The sequence below is a fragment of the Ambystoma mexicanum genome, chromosome 3p, assembly GCF_040938575.1.
Source record: "Ambystoma mexicanum isolate Mex_15411 chromosome 3p, UKY_AmexF1_1, whole genome shotgun sequence".
Lineage (NCBI taxonomy): Eukaryota > Metazoa > Chordata > Amphibia > Caudata > Ambystomatidae > Ambystoma > Ambystoma mexicanum.
The window spans coordinates 1,019,104,262-1,019,127,770 of NC_090925.1; positions in this window are offsets into that span (position 1 = coordinate 1,019,104,262).

A 23,509-nucleotide genomic window follows, 5' to 3' on the forward strand; every position below is an offset into this window, starting at 1 on the left:
CTCAGTGCTGGGGGGGGGTGGGGGGTGGGAGACATGAGTGGGGGCCTGGTGGAGGCTGCCCCTGCACTTCTGGGGGGTGGGGGTGATAGGGGACATGAGTGGGTGCCTGGTGGAGGCTGCCCCTGGTGGCTGGGGGGTGGGGGTGATAGGGGACATGAGTGGGGGCCTGGTGGAGGGTGCCCCATGACTGCTGGGGGGTGGGGGTGCAAGGGGACATGAGTGGGGGCCTGGTGGAGGCTGCCCCATGACTGCTGGAGGGTGGGGGTGCAAGGGGACATGAGTGGGGGCCTGGTGGAGGCTGCCCATAGTGGCTGGGGGGTGGGGGTGATAGGGGACATGAGTGGGGGCCTGGTGGAGTGTGCCCCTCAGTGCTGGGGGGGTGGGGGACATGAGTGGGGGCCTGGTGGAGGCTGCCCATGGTGGCTGTGGGGTGGGGGTGGTGGGAGACATGAGTGGGGGCCTGGTGGAGGCTGCCCCTGCACTGCTGGGGGGTGGGGGTGATAGGGGACATGAGTGGGGGCCTGGTGGAGGCTGCCCCTGCACTGCTGGGGGGTGGGGGTGGTGGTAGACATGGGTGGGGGCCTGGTGGAGGGTGCCCCACAGTGCTGGGGGGTGGGGTGGGTGAGAGACATGAGTGGGGGCCTGGTGGAGACTGCCCCTGCACTGCTGGGGGGTGGGGGTGATAGGGGACATGAGTGGGGGCCTGGTGGAGGCTGCCCCTGCACTGCTGGGGGGTGGGGGTGGTGGTAGACATGGGTGGGGGCCTGGTGGAGGGTGCCCCACAGTGCTGGGGGGTGTGGTGGGTGGGAGTCATGAGTGGGGGCCTGGTGGAGGGTGCCCCTCAGTGCTGGGGGGGGTGGGGGGTGGGAGACATGAGTGGGGGCCTGGTGGAGGCTGCCCCTGCACTGCTGGGTGGTGGGAGTGATAGGGGACATGGTTGGGGGCCTGGTGGAGGGTGCCCCTCAGTGCTGGGGGGTGGGGGTGATAGGGGACATGAGTGGGGGCCTGGTGGTGGCTGCCCCTGCACTGCTGGGCAGTGGGGGTGGTGGGAGACATGAGTGGGGGCCTGGTGGAGTGTGCCCCTCAGTGCTGGGGGGGTGGGGGGTGGGAGACATGAGTGGGGGCCTGGTGGAGGCTGCCCCTGCACTGCTGGGGGGTGGGGGTGGTGGGAGACATGGGTGGGAGCCTGGTGGAGGCTGCCCATGGTTGTTGGGGGGTGGGGGTGGTGGGAGACATGAGTGAGGGCCTGGTGGAGGCTGCCCCTGCACTGCTGGGGGGTGGGGGTGATAGGGGACATGAGTGGGGGCCTGGTGGTAGCTGCCCCTGCACTGCTGGGCGGTGGGGGTGGTGGGAGACATGAGTGGGGGCCTGGTGGAGTGTGCCCCTCAGTGCTGGGGGGGTGGGGGTGGGAGACATGAGTGGGGGCCTGGCGGAGGCTGCCCCTGCACTGCTGGGGGGTGGGGGTGGTGGTAGACATGGGTGGGAGCCTGGTGGAGGCTGCCCATGGTGGCTGGGGGGTGGGGGTGGTGGGAGACATGAGTGGGGGCCGGGTGGAGGCTGCCCCTGCACTGCTGGGGGGTGGGGGTGATAGGGGACATGAGTGGGTGCCTGGTGGAGGCTGCCCCTGGTGGCTGGGGGGTGGGGGTGATAGGGGACATGAGTGGGGGCCTGGTGGAGGGTGCCCCATGACTGCTGGGGGGTGGGGGGGCAAGGGGACATGAGTGGGGGCCTGGTGGAGGCTGCCCCATGACTGCTGGAGGGTGGGGGTGCAAGGGGACATGAGCGGGGGCCTGGTGGAGGCTGCCCATAGTGGCTGGGGGGTGGGGGTGATAGGGGACATGAGTGGGGGCCTGGTGGAGGCTGCCCCTGCACTGCTGGGGGGTGGGGGTGATAGGGGACATGAGTGGGGGCCTGGTGGAGGCTGCCCCTGGTGGCTGGGGGTTGGGGGTGATAGGGGACATGAGTGGGGGCCTGGTGGAGGGTGCCCCATGACTGCTGGGGGGTGGGGGTGCAAGGGGACATGGTTGGGGGCCTGGTGGAGGCTTCCCCATGACTGCTGGGGGGTGGGGGTGCAAGGGGACATGAGTGGGGGCCTGGTGGAGGCTTCCCATGGTTGCTGGGGGGTGGGGGTGATAGGGGACATGAGTGGGGGCCTGGTGGAGGCTGCCCCTGCACTGCTGGGGGGTGGGGGTGATAGGGGACTTGAGTGGGGGCCTGGTGGAGGCTGCCCCTGGTGGCTGGGGGGTGGGGGTGATAGGGGACATGAGTTGGGGCCTGGTGGAGGGTGCCCCATGACTGCTGGGGGGTGGGGGTGCAAGGGGACATGAGTGGGGGCCTGGTGGAGGCTGCCCCATGACTGCTGGAGGGTGGGGGTGCAAGGGGACATGAGTGGGGGCCTGGTGGAAGCTGCCCATAGTGGCTGGGGGGTGGGGGTGATAGGGGACATGAGTGGGGGCCTGGTGGAGTGTGCCCCTCAGTGCTGGGGGGGGTGGGGGACATGAGTGGGGGCCTGGTGGAGGCTGCCCATGGTGGCTGGGGGGTGGGGGTGGTGGGAGACATGAGTGGGGGCCTGGTGGAGGCTGCCCCTGCACTGCTGGGGGGTGGGGGTGACAGGGGACATGAGTGGGGGCCTGGTGGAGGCTGCCCCTGCACTGCTGGGGGGTGGGGGTGGTGGTAGACATGGGTGGGGGCCTGGTGGAGGGTGCCCCACAGTGCTGGGGGGTGGGGTGGGTGGGAGACATGAGTGGGGGCCTGGTGGAGACTGCCCCTGCACTGCTGGGGGGTGGGGGTGATAGGGGACATGAGTGGGGGCCTGGTGGAGGCTGCCCCTGCACTGCTGGGGGGTGGGGGTGGTGGTAGACATGGGTGGGGGCCTGGTGGAGGGTGTCCCACAGTGCTGGGGGGTGGGGTGGGTGGGAGACATGAGTGGGGGCCTGGTGGAGGGTGCCCCTCAGTGCTAGGGGGGGGGGTGGGGGGTGGGAGACATGAGTGGGGGCCTGGTGGAGGCTGCCCCTGCACTGCTGGGTGGTGGGAGTGATAGGGGACATGGTTGGGGGCCTGGTGGAGGGTGCCCCTCAGTGCTGGGGGGTGGGGGTGATAGGGGACATGAGTGGGGGCCTGGTGGTGGCTGCCCCTGCACTGCTGGGCAGTGGGGGTGGTGGGAGACATGAGTGGGGGCCTGGTGGAGTGTGCCCCTCAGTGCTGGGGGGGTGGGGGGTGGGAGACATGAGTGGGGGCCTGGTGGAGGCTGCCCCTGCACTGCTGGGGGGTGGGGGTGGTGGGAGACATGGGTGGGAGCCTGGTGGAGGCTGCCCATGGTTGTTGGGGGGTGGGGGTGGTGGGAGACATGAGTGGGGGCCTGGTGGAGGCTGCCCCTGCACTGCTGGGGGGTGGGGGTGATAGGGGACATGAGTGGGGGCCTGGTGGAGGCTGCCCCATGACTGCTGGAGGGTGGGGGTGCAAGGGGACATGAGTGGGGGCCTGGTGGAGGCTGCCCATAGTGGCTGGGGGGTGGGGGTGATAGGGGACATGAGTTGGGGCCTGGTGGAGTGTGCCCCTCAGTGCTGGGGGGGGTGGGGGACATGAGTGGGGGCCTGGTGGAGGCTGCCCATGGTGGCTGGGGGGTGGGGGTGGTGGGAGACATGAGTGGGGGCCTGGTGGAGGCTGCCCCTGCACTGCTGGGGGGTGGGGGTGACAGGGGACATGAGTGGGGGCCTGGTGGAGGCTGCCCCTGCACTGCTGGGGGGTGGGGGTGGTGGTAGACATGGGTGGGGGCCTGGTGGAGGGTGCCCCACAGTGCTGGGGGGTGGGGTGGGTGGGAGACATGAGTGGGGGCCTGGTGGAGACTGCCCCTGCACTGCTGGGGGGTGGGCGTGATAGGGGACATGAGTGGGGGCCTGGTGGAGGCTGCCCCTGCACTGCTGGGGGGTGGGGGTGGTGGTAGACATGGGTGGGGGCCTGGTGGAGGGTGTCCCACAGTGCTGGGGGGTGGGGTGGGTGGGAGACATGAGTGGGGGCCTGGTGGAGGGTGCCCCTCAGTGCTGGGGGGGGTGGGGGGTGGGAGACATGAGTGGGGGCCTGGTGGAGGCTGCCCCTGCACTGCTGGGTGGTGGGAGTGATAGGGGACATGGTTGGGGGCCTGGTGGAGGGTGCCCCTCAGTGCTGGGGGGTGGGGGTGATAGGGGACATGAGTGGGGGCCTGGTGGTGGCTGCCCCTGCACTGCTGGGCAGTGGGGGTGGTGGGAGACATGAGTGGGGGCCTGGTGGAGTGTGCCCCTCAGTGCTGGGGGGGTGGGGGGTGGGAGACATGAGTGGGGGCCTGGTGGAGGCTGCCCCTGCACTGCTGGGGGGTGGGGGTGGTGGGAGACATGGGTGGGAGCCTGGTGGAGGCTGCCCATGGTTGTTGGGGGGTGGGGGTGGTGGGAGACATGAGTGGGGGCCTGGTGGAGGCTGCCCCTGCACTGCTGGGGGGTGGGGGTGATAGGGGACATGAGTGGGGGCCTGGTGGTAGCTGCCCCTGCACTGCTGGGCGGTGGGGGTGGTGGGAGACATGAGTGGGGCCTGGTGGAGTGTGCCCCTCAGTGCTGGGGGGGGTGGGGGTGGGAGACATGAGTGGGGGCCTGGTGGAGGCACCCCCTGCACTGCTGGGGGTGGGGGTGGTGGTAGACATGGGTGGGAGCCTGGTGGAGGCTGCCCATGGTGGCTGGGGGGTGGGGGTGGTGGGAGACATGAGTGGGGGCCGGGTGGAGGCTGCCCCTGCACTGCTGGGGGGTGGGGGTGATAGGGGACATGAGTGGGTGCCTGGTGGAGGCTGCCCCTGGTGGCTGGGGGGTGGGGGTGATAGGGGACATGAGTGGGGGCCTGCTGGAGGGTGCCCCATGACTGCTGGGGGGTGGGGGGGCAAGGGGACATGAGTGGGGGCCTGGTGGAGGCTGCCCCATGACTGCTGGAGGGTGGGGGTGCAAGGGGACATAAGCGGGGGCCTGGTGGAGGCTTCCCATAGTGGCTGGGGGGTGGGGGTGATAGGGGACATGAGTGGGGGCCTGGTGGAGGCTGCCCCTGCACTGCTGGGGGGTGGGGGTGATAGGGGACATGAGTGGGGGCCTGGTGGAGGCTGCCCCTGGTGGCTGGGGGTTGGGGGTGATAGGGGACATGAGTGGGGGCCTGGTGGAGGGTGCCCCATGACTGCTGGGGGGTGGGGGTGCAAGGGGACATGGTTGGGGGCCTGGTGGAGGCTTCCCCATGACTGCTGGGGGGTGCGGGTGCAAGGGGACATGAGTGGGGGCCTGGTGGAGGCTGCCCATGGTTGCTGGGGGGTGGGGGTGATAGGGGACATGAGTGGGGGCCTGGTGGAGGCTGCCCCTGCACTGCTGGGGGGTGGGGGTGATAGGGGACTTGAGTGGGGGCCTGGTGGAGGCTGCCCCTGGTGGCTGGGGGGTGGGGGTGATAGGGGACATGAGTTGGGGCCTGGTGGAGGGTGCCCCATGACTGCTGGGGGGTGGGGGTGCAAGGGGACATGAGTGGGGGCCTGGTGGAGGCTGCCCCATGACTGCTGGGGGGTGGGGGTGCAAGGGGACATGAGTGGGGGCCTGGTGGAGGGTGGCCCACAGTGCTGGGGGGTGGGGGTGCTGGGGGACATGAGCAGGTGTGCAGGGTAGTCCCCTGTTTTGTGGGCTGCCTGCAGGGGCCGTGGAGGGTGTACATGAGCAGGTGTGCAGGGTAGTCCCCTGTTTTGTGGGCTGCCTGGAGGGGCCGTGGAGGGTGTACCCACCCAGCCTAATCGCGTGTGTGACTTCCCACGCACCCCTGTAATACACGTACCCAGCCAAATCGCGTGTGATAATTCCCGCGCACCCCTGTAATACACGTACCTGGCCAAATCGCGTGTGATAATTCCCGCGCACCCCTGTAATACACGTACCCAGCCAAATCGCGTGTAAAACTTCCCGCATACCCCTGTAATACACGTACCCAGCCAAATCGCGTGTGATAATTCCCGCGTACCCCTGTAATACACATAACCTGGCTAATCGCGTGTAAAACTTCACGCGTACCCCTGTAATACACGTACCCTGGCCAATCGTGTGTAAAACTTCCCGCGTACCCCTGTAATACACGTACCCTGGCTAATCGCGTGTGAAACTTCCCGCGTACCCCTGATATTAACGTTACCCGCTTTGCATTCCTTGTTTGCCAGCCCTGTAAACTGGTCCAGGGTTAGCGCAGCCCTTTGCGATGATTTAGCGATTTTGATGGCTTTTCCTTGCACGAGGGCGTTCTTGGGGGCGTTACTGGCGCTGCTGCAGGGTCGCTGCGATACTCTGCGCCACGGCTGGTTTGGGAGCCTAAAATCCATGAATACGCTGTGCGCGGAAATCGGTTTTAGCGCACGTGCCTGGTGCAGTCAATCGCACGCGGACACTCTGCGCCAGCCGCTTGCGACACTTTTCTGCGAAATTCTATGAATTACCCTGTTAATCTGATAAATCCACTCTGGAGTGATATAAGGAATAAACAACAGAAAGCCTATCTCCATTCTCTCTCGTCTATATATAAGGGAATCACACTCCCCATTTCAAATGCAATTTTCTCTCTCTCCGTGTGATCTGTGCCATTATTTGTCAGATGATATCAGATGACACAAAGTACAAAGGAATGTGCCCCTGTATCAATTGAGACATGTTTAACATCTCTTAGGAACTCTGTCAATACAGTTTCCAGAGGATTTACCACATTCAAAATATTCTCTATCCTTGTGTCATGTTTTAAAACAACATTGATGGTATGTTCCATTACCGTTGATTGGTCATTAAGAGTCAGGATAGTTTGATTTATATACTGAATTACCCCTTTATGTTTGAACTTAAGATCGTCCAGCATTTGCTGAATCACTTTTAAATCCTGCCACAGTTCTTGGGCCTTACTACTCAAAGTACTAACAGAAATAACATTTGCTGTAGAAACCGTTGTCCGCACAATAGCAACAATTATGGCTATGACAATTGCTGCAACCAGAAAACCAGCCATTCTTCACCCGCCCTTAGAATGGGTTGAATTCATAAAAGTCTTCCCTAGCTGCAATAGGATTTCTCTTACTGCTCTTTGAGCACCTTCCTTATGCATCTGCACCCATTCTTTCACTTGGGGAGATTTAACCTCAGATGAATTAAGAAACGTTTCCAAGACCAGTTCTGGATTCACACTAGTGTACACATTCTGATACAACAACCTTCCGTTCCCAAGAATGAAACCTGGGGCTTCTTCAACTACAACCCCAGACACAGGCCCTGGTTCTACCAATACTTCACAGTTCACTGGCTCGACATATATCAATGTTAATAGTAACACCACAATTAAGATGTTTATGAATAAAAGGACACAATGGACCTCATGCTGAGTTTTCCGGTCCGGAAATAACAACAGTGCTGGTGCTTCCGTGTCCACACTCGCATGGGAATGGGGATTAACAAAATTACTGGCTCTTGACTTTCCGGCCGCCAGACTTGGAATAGCCCGGTGGCACTGGGAAGTTAGGTGCCAGTAATTTATTACGGGTCTGGTGGCAACTCACCGGTAGCACCGGCAGGGTTACTGATGGACCAATAATGAGCCCCAATGTCTTCCCCCACGCTGCATGGGATGCAATGCCATCATCTAGATTCCTCTTTCTCTCTCTTAAGTCTTTTTCCTTTTAGTCGAAGGGATTCTGGTCCAAGGGCCTCCAATCCAATGCACTCCTCCAAGGGCATCCTTCGATGACACCCAGCTCTAGAGGCGCTTCTGGAGGAAAAAAGTTAGCGATCTAAATCAGAAGAGAATCAGACAGATTAAGTATGAAGTAAAATAGCTTTTTTATTGCTATTATTCCACTTCCCTTTGCAACCTGGAAGAAAACAAATGTATGCATCATACAACATCTATCAAAATCTACCACTGCCTTATAATTTGTCACCACCTGGAAACAAATATGTGTTATACAGCATATAAATATACAATAGTTCTAACCACAGCTCCCTTCACCACCACCTGGAAACAAATATATACACCCTTCCCTATTTGCCACTTTGAAATCAACATGTATATTATACATGATTAACCTAGAAATACAATATTACAAGCCTGAATTCTCTATTTATTATCCTACTTTTTTTATTTATACACCCCACAACCATACTTTCACGCACACCTACTCACCTGTTTTATCCCCCTTTTTTGCAATTTCTATTCATACTTCCATGTTCAACTACTTACCGGCTGCTCTGAATCCCTCCAAAGCAAAAGGCTAGTTTGCAGCAACTACGTATTTATTTTATTTCATTTTTGTACTCACTTTGGTTTTAGTGTAACAGCTATACCTTTCATTCCCTCCTAGTTTCTCCAGCCTGTTCCAGCCTTTCAACCTCATGTTTTGGGTGGAATTGCTTGATTTGGTTCACGTGGACGCATTGTTCCAAATTCAGATCTCCTTCCTTCACCATAGTCCTGTAGACAATAGGTGAAACCTGGTCCATAATTGTGTACGCCAGGATGCCAGAAATGTGCCATTCTGGTGTTTTCCTTTTGTGAAATTAAACCTGAATACTTGATCACCCACTTCATATTTCCTCACAAAAGTTTTCTTGTCCTAGTATGATTTGGCATTCTCAGCTGCTCTTCCAAATTCTGCTGCACAAATGCAAACGCATGCTGCAAGTGCTTGCTCACATTTTCCAAATATTTATGAATCATGAATCATTTACTAGGACTTGTTCATTAGTCGTGTATAGTAAATGTTGTGGCACAACCATGTTCTTATCTGTCATAATTTAATGTGGGCTGACGCTTGTAGATTTTGACAGTGTTAAGCTAATTGCCATTAGCACCAGAGAGAGTCGCAAATCCCAGCTTGACCCTGCTTCACCTAAAAACCTTTTCAAAATGTCAATGATTGATCTATTACAACATTCTACACCGCCAGAAGAAGATGGCAGATAGGAAATATGCAGTTTCCTTTTCACACCTAAAATGTGCAACATTTTAGCTATCACTGCACTAGTAAAAATGACTTCCACTGTCTGATTCTGTTCTTTGTGGCAAACCAAACCTAGAGAAAATATGATTTGCAAGCAATGTGGCCGCTGTTTGCACACTGCATTCAGGCACCAGAATGCACTCTAACCATTTGGACATAAAAAAGGTGACTGTCATCATATATTTGTTTCCCCGGCATCTACACAGAATTAGAATCAGAACCAGTAACTAAAACTATATATTTGAATTTATTTTCTACTGTTGTGGATATTGCCTTATAGATGGCAGCTAACTCTGCAACGTGATTGCTTTTAGAACATAACCTCATGCTTACTCTTGGGATGCCATCATTACATTTGACCCACACCTTCCCTATCTGTTGAAATTAGTGCACAGATGAAATGTGTGAACTAATTATACCTACAAAACCAATACAATATAATAATAATAATTGCATGGCCTGCGGTGGCGGCCATGTAGTTATGGTTAAGTTGCTAAACCCATAGGAAGCACACTTTTTGGGTGGCTTAAAACTTTGCTCCCCTTTGACGAATCCTCACCAAACTTTGCAAAGAAAGTATATGGCCGTCTCTGTTTGCAAAGTTTGGTGAGGTTTGGTCAAGGGGGGCAAAGTTATAGGGGGATTCCTAAAATGTATTTTTTTCCCATAGACATAATGGGAAAAATGTCTGTCGCGCCGACAGCCCAAACCGCTGGACGGATGTTCACCAAATTTGCAGCACGAGTGGCGGCTTGGTCCCTACAGCGAGCTTTTGTTAATTTGGTGTAAATCCGTCCAGTAGTTTTTTTTTTTAAATGACCAAAACTTAAGGCAAAAAGATTAGTGATATCTATGTCCGCTCCGCGGGCTCACTTCCTTTTCGGTCCACAGACTGGCCTTTGATTGGTTGTTCGGTCCACGGACTGGCCTCTGATTGGCCAGAAAAATCTGCTGACTTTTGCGTGGTCCGCGGATATCGGTATGCGGCCGCTGATTGGGTGGCAAGAAAACATGAAATGCGTCGGTTTTCCTGAAACGCCCGCCATCTTGGATTCGCAGACTTTTATGGGGTCCGCAGAAAGCGCAGTGAAAACATTAAAAAAAAGCAGCATTGCACTTGTCAAACTCAACAAACAATCTCTGGGGATGTGCTGGGGGGGGGATGAGGATTGGATTGAATATTGCCATAAGAAGCCAAAAAACGGGTTGTTTCACCCCCGAAAGTCCGAACACTCCAGATGTCCTGGGGCAGTCCTGTGGTGTTTGCGGATACCTATTTATGCATTACAGGGTTGGGGAAAAGCCGTTTTTGGATGGCTTATAACTTTTGTGCCACTCAATGAAACTGCATGTAATTTTGGAAGTTTATTCTAGAACTAATCCTGAATGGTTTTGCAAAGTTTCATGGGATTCTGTCAAGAAGAGGCAAAATTAGAGGGGGGGTCCCAAAATATCATAAAGGCATATAAATGTGGTATCATTTGACGAATCTGCACAACATTTGGCAAAACGATTTTGGATCTAGATAGAAATGGTTTTCTAAAGTTTGGTGAGATTTTTTCAAGAGGGGGTGAAATTAGAGGGGGGTCCCAACATTTTGCGATGGTTTATAACTTTGTTGCTATTTGATGAATGTGGACAAAAGTTTTGAGAAAGATAATAGAGCCAGCCTTCAATATTTGTGTAAAGACTGAATGGATTTTGTCAAGTGGGGGCTAAGTTATATGACTATTGTAGGTATATAAATTTTGATACTTTAAAAAAAATAAAACATGGGCGGATTTCAAGCAAACTCGTGAGGAGCACTAGCACAGGACATTAAAGCATGGATTTGCAAATGTGCCCGTGTTTTATTTTTTGACAAGTGTCATAATTTTGGTATGAAAAATAGTCATATACCTTTGGTGACTGAGGTATAGCCTGTGTCTGTGGGCAGTAGCTAGATTGTCTGGGTCATGTCATAAGGTTATGAGACTGACAATCTGGCTACTGGACACGACTGCTAGGAACGTAAAATGGAGTTAAAGTGACTATGTCTACCTGGGACTGGCTATGTGGTAAAGTTATTCGAAGGTAGGATAGGTTTGAAAGGGAAAAAAGTGTTTGTGGTAATATGTTCATAGGGTTTTGTAGGCTACCAAGACAAGGGAAGATGGGCTGTGTACGGAGCCCCGCCTTCTCTTTCCATGTTGGCTGTCTTGTGTCCTGCTGTAGGAAGGATAATCCTTCCGTCCCACAATAGGAAGAAAAATCTATGTTTTAGCACCGTGAGTTCCCAATTTGGGAACCAGGGGTGCTAATGGCCTTTATCCCCCATTTCAGAGGATGCAATGGACTATAATGGTCTGTAGCCCTCCTTATTTATTTAAGTATTTATAACGCGACAAAGCCTGCAGATATCAGGCTGTGTGATTACAGTATTTGTTGAGGAAGATGAGGTGGAGGAAGACAGCTTACTACTTGCCGAGAAAGGAACAACCTTTCTGGGAGCATTGCGGTCATTGGATATGGTGTGGTGATGCATGGAGGTGGTCCTATAGGAGTACTATCCAGGTAGTCTGCGACTACACTCAGTTCATTTCACTTTGGTAGCTTTAGCCTTTGGTACACTCCCAACAGTAGCAAAGAACTGGCACACCCATGATTCGATCTTGGTGCTAGAAGTAGGCACTTCCTCAACCTCATCTTCTTGGTCCTCTTCATTGTCTTTGAAAGTACTGCACATTTTTTTTGTTGTGAAGGTCCGCCTGGTTCTCTTGGGGAGTAGGGATGGCAATAACTGTTGCCATTTTTAAGATAAATAGCAGTTTTGATAAAATTCTTCCAAGTATGTACTGTGAACTAGATTGGTAACGGATAATGAGTACGAAAAGTTGTAGGAGGTGTGCAAGGGAAATTTTGAAGTTGAAAGTTCCTAGATCTGTAGAAAATGCAATTACGAACTGTCTTCGAAGCACGGATCCGATCACAAAGTGCAGACGCCTTTGCGAACATGTCACCATGCCACGTGTAAGCATATGGTCACGTGGCACTGTCCAGAAAGGTCTGCGATTAAGTCAGAAGTTCCCGGACATCTACGGATGCAAAATTATTTCAAAAAAGTTGCAAAAAGTGTATAAACATGTTAAAAATGATGCTACAAGGTGGGAAATGGCAGAGTTTTAAGGTGAAACTTTGTAAATTTGACAAAGATGTTGCTTATTAGCTAAGTATGATATTAGTAAGTTGTAGGAAAATAGCATGCACTGGTAAAAGCTCATGAAATTCTCTGAAAAAACTTTGTTAAAGGGACGTTATGGTTAAGTTGCACTAATGAAAACCTATGAAAATCAATGAAAAAACGTTGTTAAAGGGACGTTATGGTTAAGTTGCACTGATAAAAACCTATGAAATCACATCAATGACATTTGTGATGTCATTTTTGATGTCCTGGGTGTTAGTTTTAGCAGTGCACGGTGTTGGCGCAAGTCATGGTTGCTTAGCTTACCATAACTGGTGAATTTCTGAGGTTTTTCGGTTTTACCTATAAACATAACGTCCCTGTAGCAATGTTTTTCCATTGAATTTCATAGGTTTTTATTAGTGCAACTTAACCATCACGTCCCCTTAACTAAGTTTTTTCATTGAATAATAATTGCACATGTTGTTAGTCTTTAGTACGATGTGTGTCTCACTTTTCTAAGTACTCTAAAAACATGTATTATCCAATTTACGAGTACAGAATGTATCACCCTCAGAAGGATGAAGGGCTGAATCAGGTAATGAAACCTTCAAAATATTCAAAATATAGGCTGAATCCATGTCTGAGCTGAGCCCTTAAATTGTGTCCTATCCATATGGATTTTGCAGTCTAGCATCACTACACTCCAAAGGGGGCCGTACAACTTCTTTCACACACAGAACCAAAGGCAACCACTCCAAAGGTGTGTCCGTAGTAATTGAGATTCAGCTTGGACACTAGGCATCTAAGCAAACGTTGAACACATGTGTGGGCATTGCTGTGGAAATTAGGGCAACCTTAAAATACTGGGAAATGAAGGATGGAATGCTAATATGATATGATATGATTTGGTACTTATAACGCACCTTTACTAAGTTACAAACACCGGAACATGCACTGGACAGTCTCCCATTCCATAGTTCCCTGTGTTTGATTACTTTCAACACTCACACCAATCAGCAGTGCTGTAATGATGGTGTTCAGCCTAGATTTAAATGGCAAGCAGAAGCTCTAGTTACACCAAATGCCAGTGAGGAGTGCCTGGGCTGTAGCTCCAATGACTGCAAGCAACAAGATCAAAATAATGCTACAGTTTAGAAACAGGGTCACATTAATCAGGAATGTGTGTCAAAGACAGCTCTCAAAACCGTGTAAACCAGAGTGACAGTTTGAACTGATTGTGGCTTGACAATGGGATGTAGTTGACTTGGCCCGAGTCCTGATGCTCAAGAAGCTGACAATACCAGACAATGCAATAATAATGTCAAGAAAAAAGTGCATATCAGCTGGCACTTAACCCCTTAAGTGCCAGGCTATTATGTAAGTCTAGGCAAAAAGGACGGAACCCCTATGATATTTTGAATCCAGTACAGCCAAACATGGAGCTCCTTGGCAAGCGTGTTCATCTGCGTCTGGAATGCTCCCTCGCACGATGGACAGTAACCAGGTATGTCCCATCTGGACAGGGAACATCCATCAGTAAGTAACATAGCTGAAGAGATTGGAGTACTGCGTGGTCGTGGTGAAGAACTTTCAAAGTTGTCCGAGAGATGAGCAGCAACAGAGCCTAAACATTGTTCCTAGGCATAGTCGGTTGTGACGCCACAAAAAAAAAAGCATTAGTAAAGACATTATCATAGGCATTGGCATAGACATTGCATAATGTGTAAGTGCATGTTTATGTGCGGGATATGTATCTGTGCTGTGTGTGTGTTACCACATATGTAGTGCAGAAACATATGCAATCTGTGCGGACAAATGCGTAGTATGGGGTGCTATGCATCTGTTTCTGATATGTGATGGGTGATCATGTATGTGCAGTGCATGGTGTGCGTGTGTATGTGTGTGAACAGTACTTGCCATTGACATGTGTAATATGGGCTGACACATGATGCACACTGTGCACACTGTGCCCTTATGGAATACTCTTTGGCAAAGCGAGTGACCCATGGCGAATGCATTTTCTTTCTCACATCGCTGCACAAATAGAACTAAAGAGAACTTAGAGGCATCTCTCTACTCCCTATCCGTGGTGTGGGGCTAGTCTATAATTGTGCTGCCTATGCACAATGTTTTGACTGAGCTGAGTGCATGTTTACATACAATGGTAGGCCTGGCTGCATTACAACTCATGTGCGTTTTGGAGACTTCATTGTTACAGCATTGGCTGTGAAGTGGTTTGTATGCTCACCTCCAAAATAGGGTGCAGCCATGGGATCCGAGTTCGACTTCATGGGTCATTACGACCCAGGCGGTAAGTACGCCAACTTTACCACCATGCTGTAAATTACGTTTACACCATGGTGGATGGTGGATTTACCGCCCCATTCCAAGGTGAGTGGGGCAGTAAATCCCCATTTCCCATTTTACCCTTCCGCATTCCCATTTTTGCCCCATAGGGCATAATGGGAGTGGGGAAGGCGCTAATTACGCCACCGTAAATTACGGTGGCGTAATTAGCACCAAGGCGGTTTAGCGCCATGGATTTTAACGGCTGCTAGAAGCAGCCGTTAAAATCGGAATCAGGCGTTAAGGGTTATCGACGGCGTTAACCCTTAACGCCTTGTCCTTTAATGCGCATTTGATTAGGTTTATTTAAATTAATTGTACATGGTTGTTTTATTTACCCGTTTACAAATACAGCAATGTATACATTATGACGTTGAAGTTCATGTATGCTTGGGGCAGCAGGCATCATCTTGGCTTTCGAGACAAGGGAATTCTGCCTTCGCCTGTGCAACACTAGCCTCATCACGACTTTGGCGGTAACCCTTAAATCCGGCGGTAGCGCTATTACCGCCGGATTTAAGGGTCCGACAAATCAGGACTTCGGCGGATTTCGCCCCAGCTCTGAGTTGGGGGGGAAATCTGCCGAAAATTCGCGCTCATACTGCCGGCGGGCAATCCACCAGCGGTATTAGCGCGAAATTTCCCCATTGAGCCCAATGGGGAATGGGGCATCCCGAATGGGCTCAATGGGGAATTGGGGTTAACATTACCGCCGAACTCCTGATCCGGCGCTATTAGCATCGGGGAGTTTGGCGGTAGGGCAGATAGCGCCGGCGCTAATAGCGCCGGCGTTACCGCCCACGTTGTAATTTCAGATACATCAATTTTAGTGCCCTTGAAAACCAATAACGTTTTTGGTTTTATGAACAAAAGACACTACTAAAAATTAGCTGAATTGTATTGCCAACCGATAATACATTAGTACAAAAAACGTGCACTGGTCCAATCTCGGGAGCATCACAAGTAGCTCAACCCTCCGCACCCCCCCCACCACCCCCTCCCCGTGTCCCACATCATGCTAGGCATGTTTTATCAGTCTGTGTGTTGTCTTGATGTATAATTTAGTAATTCCGACTTGCAGCAGCTGGCGGCTGTGGAGTTATGTTAAGCTCCTGCAAAGTGCCCAGTGCCTGTGTCCTCTGGCCTTTTACCAAATGCAAATGTGTGCATTTTCACATCCTCAATGGAATATTTTTGTGAACTTAGTATGCAAGGCACGTTTGAGCCTGATTGTTACAGTATGTGGTCTAGCCGTTGTCTGTTGATACACAGCAGATTGTGAAGACACAATTGTATGGAGGTGGCTCCCACATCCAGAAGCGCAATAACTGCATCCATTATATAGACCCCCTGATCCCTAAGCCACTTTATATCTCTGTATTTGTCATGCAGGCAAGGGGACTCACATTAACAAAAGCATTGCCTCGTTGAATACCAGTATTATATAACGACATATGTTTTCTGCACTTGATATCACTCGCGTACAACACTCTGTCCCCACTTCTGTCATAAAAGGCATGCAATTAACCAAAACAGTCATGTGTGCAGCAAGGTACAATTATTCTTTTCACAGATTTCTCAAGATGGGTGACATGCCTCCCCCAGCCATCTGGCAAAGCCATGTATTGAGAGACATCTGTAGTTAGGGTGTATTAATGCATAGTGTTGGGCACAGTTGTCCTGCGACAACAGATTTGCACATTGTGTTCCTTTTCTCTGTACATATGTGTTGTACTTCTGTCTAGGTTGGAGAACTGTGCATATTTCCAGTGACATATACTCAAGTGCTTTGCTTCAGTATCCGGCAATATGACAGACCTTAGCCTTGCTGACTTTAGAAGCATGATCACACTTTTGCCCATAACCCAAACAAGTCTTTTAAGTGATACCCTTGTTGTGTAACTGACCAGTCATTGTATGGCATACAGAAAAGTACTGCATGTGTGTTGCCTTTCTCTTTGTTCTAGATCCCTTTTCAGGGAGAAGTAGCAAAACCAAAATGCGATGGCTGGAAGGTTTTGAATCAATCATAACCACTAGCACAGCTCTGGGCAACCCTTTAGAGAATCCCTTTTCAGCCTGCAAAGCCATTACAAAAGGGGCAAGAAGATATGAAAATTAGGCTTGGTCCCATCCCAAGAGGTGCAGTGCTGTCCGAACTGTGAGGTCACAACCTTTCTGCACAAGACCACAAGCATTCCTAGACATGTTTCAGCCCTATGCCAGAACATGGGTCCCTTGCTCACTGCACCATAGGGAACCAAGCTGCACCTTACTGATGAGGCCAGAACAAGGCCAAGACATGTCTGTGGTTGCTTGTGTTTCTGTGCAGAGGGGACCTGGCCTACCAGTTCGGGTTTGAATGCTCCCATAGGTTGCAGTACCTGACTGATTTGCATATAGCTGGATGGGATAAAAAATAAAACAGTGGTGAGGAAGGTTGCCCAGAGCAGTGTATGTGGTTGATATTGATTCAAAACCATCCACCCATCACTTTCTTCATTCTAGTTTGTCTCCCTGTGTGAGAGAGGGTATCCCCAGAGGTCAGGCCTGTAGAGTTTTTTATATCTCTGGTTACCTTCACCACCTACAAAAGCATGCATCTACAACATGAATTAGCTCGCTGTTATGTCCTTTTTATTTGGGTCTTCTTGGCTACAAACATAACCCTTCATATTGTGAAATAATCACACAACTATAGGCCATACATTTTTATAATACTGCTCTTTGGCTTTTATCTGGATTGGATCAAAATAGAGCAGGATCCAAATGCGGTTTACCAAAACATAGCTAGAAAGACTTAGAACCACATAGAACATTCAGGTACATGGAAATAAACATCATTAAAATGCAAAATCCAGTGTCTCTTTTCTACTGAGAAGAGCATGAAACACTTCACATTTATACATTCCTAAACAGCTCAGCAAATGCAAACACTCTTCGAATTGCTTTGTTTATATTCATAACCTCCCACAAAAGTACTTGGCAGGCGATGCAGAGCTATCTGTGAAACTTTGCAATGCTTTGGGGTGATTTTGCAATCCTGCAAGTGACCAATTGTGCACAAAGAACAAGCCTATATATGTAATTGTAACTTATGCTTACCCAAGAGTTGTGCTCGGACTGCTAGCTGGCAGCAAAATCCCTTCACCGAAGCACACAGGCTCTGTGCCCCCATCACCCTTGGCAGTTCAGCGATGGCCACCCAGCACCCTCCTTTCTCTCCTGCAGGCTCTCTGCTCACACAGCAGCCTTGCTCAATCTCAACTCATCATACACGCCTTCTACAGCAACCACCAAAACACTCATATTTCCCTTCTTCTTTCTCAAATCTCCTCTTGATCCCCCTTTCTCCTGGCAGAATACCCCTCCTTTGCACTCTCTCCCCCTTTTAACACCTTTTCCCTGCCATCCCACTTTTCTTATACCTTTATTACAGAAAGTATATCATACCACCACGCTTGCCCATCAACAATCATGCCTCTAGTATGGCCAGCCTTTCAGTAAGTTTCCAGAAGTCATTTAGCTTATTTACCAGTCACCTACATACAGCATTGATCACCAGGCACAAATGAACATGCAACATTACCATCCTGTGCTTCCTGCTCAAATAATGAGTTGTCTCTGAAAACGGAATTCTGCATTTTCATTGTGTCTGAGCCTCATGTCCACACTGTGGATTGATTTGCAATTTCTGTATTTTATTTACTAAGCCATCATCCCCAGTCTAAACCTACAGTTTGCACCGTGGGCTATGGCCTAGGCTAATCCCACTCTAATCACTAATTAGATTAGTTTGGTTAATGTTAGTGAGGTAAGTATGTTAGATGTTAATAACATGAATTGTTAGTCCTTGTCATACTACATTACACTGTCCTGCGATACTACACACTGGCCCTCATTAGGACCTTGGCGGAGGACCATGGCGCTATTAGCACCATGGTCCATGGCGCTAAGTTGCCAACTCCGCCATGGTGGTTGGCGGACTTACCGCCCCATTCCGACCTTGGCGGGGCGGTAAGTCCCCAATCCCCATTTACCCTTCCCCATTCCCATTTTTGCCCCATAGGGCATAATGGGAGTGGGGAAGGCGTTAATTACGCCACCGTAAATTACGGTGGCGTAATTAACAACAAGGTCCCTTAGCGCCATGGATTTTAACACCTGCTAAAAGCAGGTGTTAAATCCGCCATGGCGCTAAGGGAACTCGTACTCAGGCGGTAAGGGTCGGCGATGTTTACGCCGGCGTAAACCCCTTACCGCCTGGGTCGTAATGAGGGCCACTGTCATGCTATGCTATTCAATCAATTGAAGCTATACTATGCTCACACCTTTCTTTGGTTTGCATAATTCTCATCAGTATCTCATATCAGTGCTAAACCACTCATTCTGGCTGTAGCACCATTATCATGTGTACACTGGCATACACTTTATATAGGAGTCTGATGTCACGCAAAATATTTTGCATGGATGAAATTCAAACTATTTGTTTCTACATGTATTGCCCTTTGTTTCTGTAAGGTCCTCAGTACAATGAAGGGCCTCTATAGAAACAAACATCCTGGCTGTACCTCTGCCAACCAATGTGATACTCGGCACATCAGGTTATACTGTGTGTGAAGAACACAAACTTTTTTTTTTTTACAATTAGTACCAATTGTCTAGATAATTGACCATTCATTAATTTTCATGGCATTAAACTTGTGAATATGCATTATGTTTATCCATTTGCACATAAGGTATTTTTTTAGCTTACCCACAAACTTATTTATACAATTATCTGTCCGTCAAATACTGCAGCAACAATTTAAAAAAAATATATATATAATCAAATATTGAATAAATGTTAAAAAAATAAACAAATAAAGTAGCCAATAAACGTCCAATCGTACTTGACGATTAACTTGAGCACAAATAGTCCATAAAGTAAATGAATGCCAAGAGAAATGGCAATAAATGTTCAAACCTAGAAATAATTAAAAAAAAACATGTCAATACATGTAAGTTTTTCAATGGAAGAAAGTGGAAATAATAGTTAAGAAATGTATGAACTGAGAATACCTACGGACCGGTGGTGACATATCCGTACACAATGCCCAATGCTTGTCCTGGCAATTTTACACAAAGGCACCTGTTTGCCGGGTAGGCTTGTGTGCTTGCCACAAATGTTCTCACAACATGGATGCAGGCGTCCATTCTCCACACCTGTTTTCCTGGACACTTTGGGCCTCATTAGACGGAAGGCGGTTCCATACCGGTACCACCATGGAGAAAAGGGGAATTACCACCCCATTCCAAGGTTGGCGGGGCGGTAATTCCCGCTTTCTCCATGGCCCTTCCCCATTCCCATTTTTGCCCCATAGGGCATAATGGGAATGGGGAAGGCGGTAATTGCGGTACCGCAAATTGCGGTACCGTAATTAGCACCATGGTCCCTTTGCGGGTCCCAACTTTAACGGCTGGTATACACCAGCTGTTAAGGTCGGGTCCCGCAAAGGGACCTCGTAGTAAGGCGGTAAGGGTTAATGGTCACCGGTACCCTTACCGGTGACCGTTAACCCTTACCGCCTTCCGTGTAATGAGGCCCTTTGTTTTTACATTGCCACTACTCCACTTCCCTTCGCAACCTGGAAAATAAAATCAGGTATTATACAACATACCAACACTATATACAACATCTCCCTCCGCATCCACCTGAAAAAACATTTTTGTATTAAATATAAACACATACAATTCAAACACATCCCCCTTTTGTTCCACCTATTTGGAAAGCAACATATAATTAACCTAAAAATACAATATTACAAGTCTACACTCTTTATTATTATTTTATTTTTATATTTGTAAACCTCATGCCCATACTCTCGCGCACATCTATTCACCTGTGTATACCCCCTTTTAACAATCTATATTAGTACTTCCATTCACTCCTACTTACCTGCTACAGTGAACACCTACTTAGATGATATGATGAATCCCTTCAAAGTAAAATGCTATATGTTTTCTTACTGGCTTTATTTTTAGTGTAACTACTATACCTTTCAATCCCTACTGGTATCTCCAGCTTGTTCCACCCTTTTAACATCATGTTTTGGCTAAAAGGTCTTGATTTGGTTCACGTGGACAAATTGTTCCACAAACTGATCTTCTTCCTTCACCATATTTCTGTAGACCATAGGGGAAACCTTGTCCACAATTTGGTATGGGCAGTGCCAGGATGCTAGAACTCTGGCATTCTTATGTTTACCATTTGTGAAATTAAATTTAAAAACTTGATTGCCTACTTCACATTCCCACACAGACGTGTTCTTATCATGGTATGATTTGGCACTGTCAGCGGCTTTTTCCAAATTCCACTGTGCAAATGCGAATGCATGCTACAAGTGTTTTCTCGACTTGTCCACATTATTCATGAATCATGGATGCATTTACTAGTACTTGCTTATTAGTCCTGTATAATAAGCGTGGTGGCAAGACCATTTTCCGGCCTGTCAAACATTTCAGGTGAGCTGAGGCCTGTGGATTTAGATGATGTTGACCTAATAGCTATTAGCATCCGAGTGAGATGTAGATCCCAGCTGGATCCTGTTTCAGCTACACATTATTTTCAAAATGTCAGTGATTGATCTATTGCACTGTTCCACACCACCAGAAGAGTATGGGTGCTATGAAATATGCAGTTTCCCTTTAACTCTCAACATTTGCTACATCTTAGCCATCACTGCACTGGTAAAATGACTTCCATCGCCTTATTCCATTCTTTGAGGCAAACCAAACCTAGAGAAAATATGATCCACTAGCAAGGTAGCGACTGTTTGTGCACTGGAATCAGGTGTCGGAATGGACTGCAACCATTTGGACATTAAACAGGTGACTGTCATCATATATCTGTTTCCCCTGGCTGATCTTTGGATTGGGCCAATAAAGTATATGTCTAAATGTAACCAAGGTACTGTCTGACTTATTTTCATTAATGGTGCCCTATGTGTTGGAGAGGCGGGTTGGAATTGTGCACACACCAAACATCTCTGAGTATACATCTCTACATCTTGGGACATGTGTGGCCAATAAGCATATTCTTTCAAAATGTCCAATGCTTTCTGTGAAGCTCTGTGGCCTGCAGTTATTGCATCATGGGCATGATGTAGCATCAACCCTTGAAAATACAAAGGTACCACCCACTGGATTAGCCCTGATATGGATTCCTGAAGCATCAGACTATCTTCTAATCAAATCACTCTTTCTGGTCTTTAACAACACCCTCAATTCTGTTCTCGCTCTACAGTCCTACTCTGTGAGAGGATTTTTCTCTCCATCTAACAAATGGTTGTAGAACAAACCTAAACTGTGATCTTCTTTTTGTTACTTGACCATGTCCTGATCAGGGGTATCAAAACTCCATTGTGCCATATGCTGATCAACTGTGATTTGGAGAGTGTTATCACATCTGCCTGGATTTCACCAAAATGAAATCCAGCTGCTCAATAGCAAATAATTCCCCACATCACTGCCCCAATCTCGGCTAACTGACCAGTATAGTCATTGCTCTCTTTGTCTACCCCTGGTGTTTTTAAATAGCCTCATTTTATTCCAGTAAATAATCATGTCATTCTCTAAAACAAGCTTATCTATGGCTTAAATCATTTTACCATGTGTGAGTGGCTTTTTGTTAAACATGACCATTTCTATCAACTTCCTCCACCCAGATAAATATTCCACAAAACTATTCCAGGCATAATCAGAATCAGTAACTAAAACTACTTCTTTGACAGGCTGTCTGGAACCCGCGAGCAGAACTCGTAATGTGGCGGCACGATATGAACGGTGCTGGTGCCTTACCGGCACCATTCATACTGTGGCCACCACCCTTATAATGAGGGCCATGGTCTCCGTAGTGAACCATATCAATGGTCTGAAGGAAGTGTCCCACCCCAAAAGAGTCAAAAAGGACAAACTTTACATGCCTGCCATAGTTCAAGGAAAAATTGCTCTTTTTCTTGAGGTAGGCTCCGTGGTGTTGCAGGTGCCAGAACCTGCTGTCCTTCTTTTAGCCATTGAGAAAATAGCATCTGAATAACCTCCTCCCAATGATCTGATGGGCAATCTTATTAGCAGCTCTATACACAGTATCCCGTCCCTAGACAACAATGACTCCCTTCTTAATCTCTATCGGAGCCTCAAGAGAACTCCTCGGGTTCTACCATGACTAATTTTGACAATATTATCGCTCCAATATTCTAGAAAGTCTCAATCTGAAAGCATTGGTCCCTGAGTCGGAAACATCCTTCAGTGGAATCGACTTTGTTGATGTTGTATCAGTTTCCTCATAATCCCCTTATTTTACAGGAGAAGGAATATTTTCTCTCTCAGTTAATTCAATTCTTTCCAAAATGAAGGCTTTACTTACCCTTTGTTCAGATATAGCAGCATAGCAGCAGGAGTTAAAATGTATTGTGGCTAGAGTGGTTGACGTTATTCTTGACTGCAGTCAAAGGTGCAACCTCCAGAATGCTGCTGATGATGTTGTTGATGGCGAAGGTGGCGATGATGATGTTGCTGTAGTCGGCTCAAAGAAACCAGAAACATCCGAGGATCAGTTGAACAGTTCTGAGTCTAAAGTGGAACAAGTTGGTCTATCGAAACATGACTTGTCACAGGTTGCTTTAGACATCAAGGCTGCTACAGAAGAAGATGCTATGGAGGCATTGTGCAATAAGCTGTCAATGACTGACAGCCCTCCTACTACTATGCCAGATACATTTCAGAAATGTCAATTAGCTAATAAACCCTGCAAAATGAATAAACGTGTGGTTTGAGATCATCCCACAAATTACCCTGGATCATACCAAACATCAAGTGTCTCCATCTGCCTCCTGACATACTGTTGTTACCAAGGATTAGAGTGATGCAACAATTAGACAGTCAGGGCTACAGGGTCTGCTTTATAAGTGGGTATGCACCTGTAAAGCAAACCCACTTAATATGGAAAC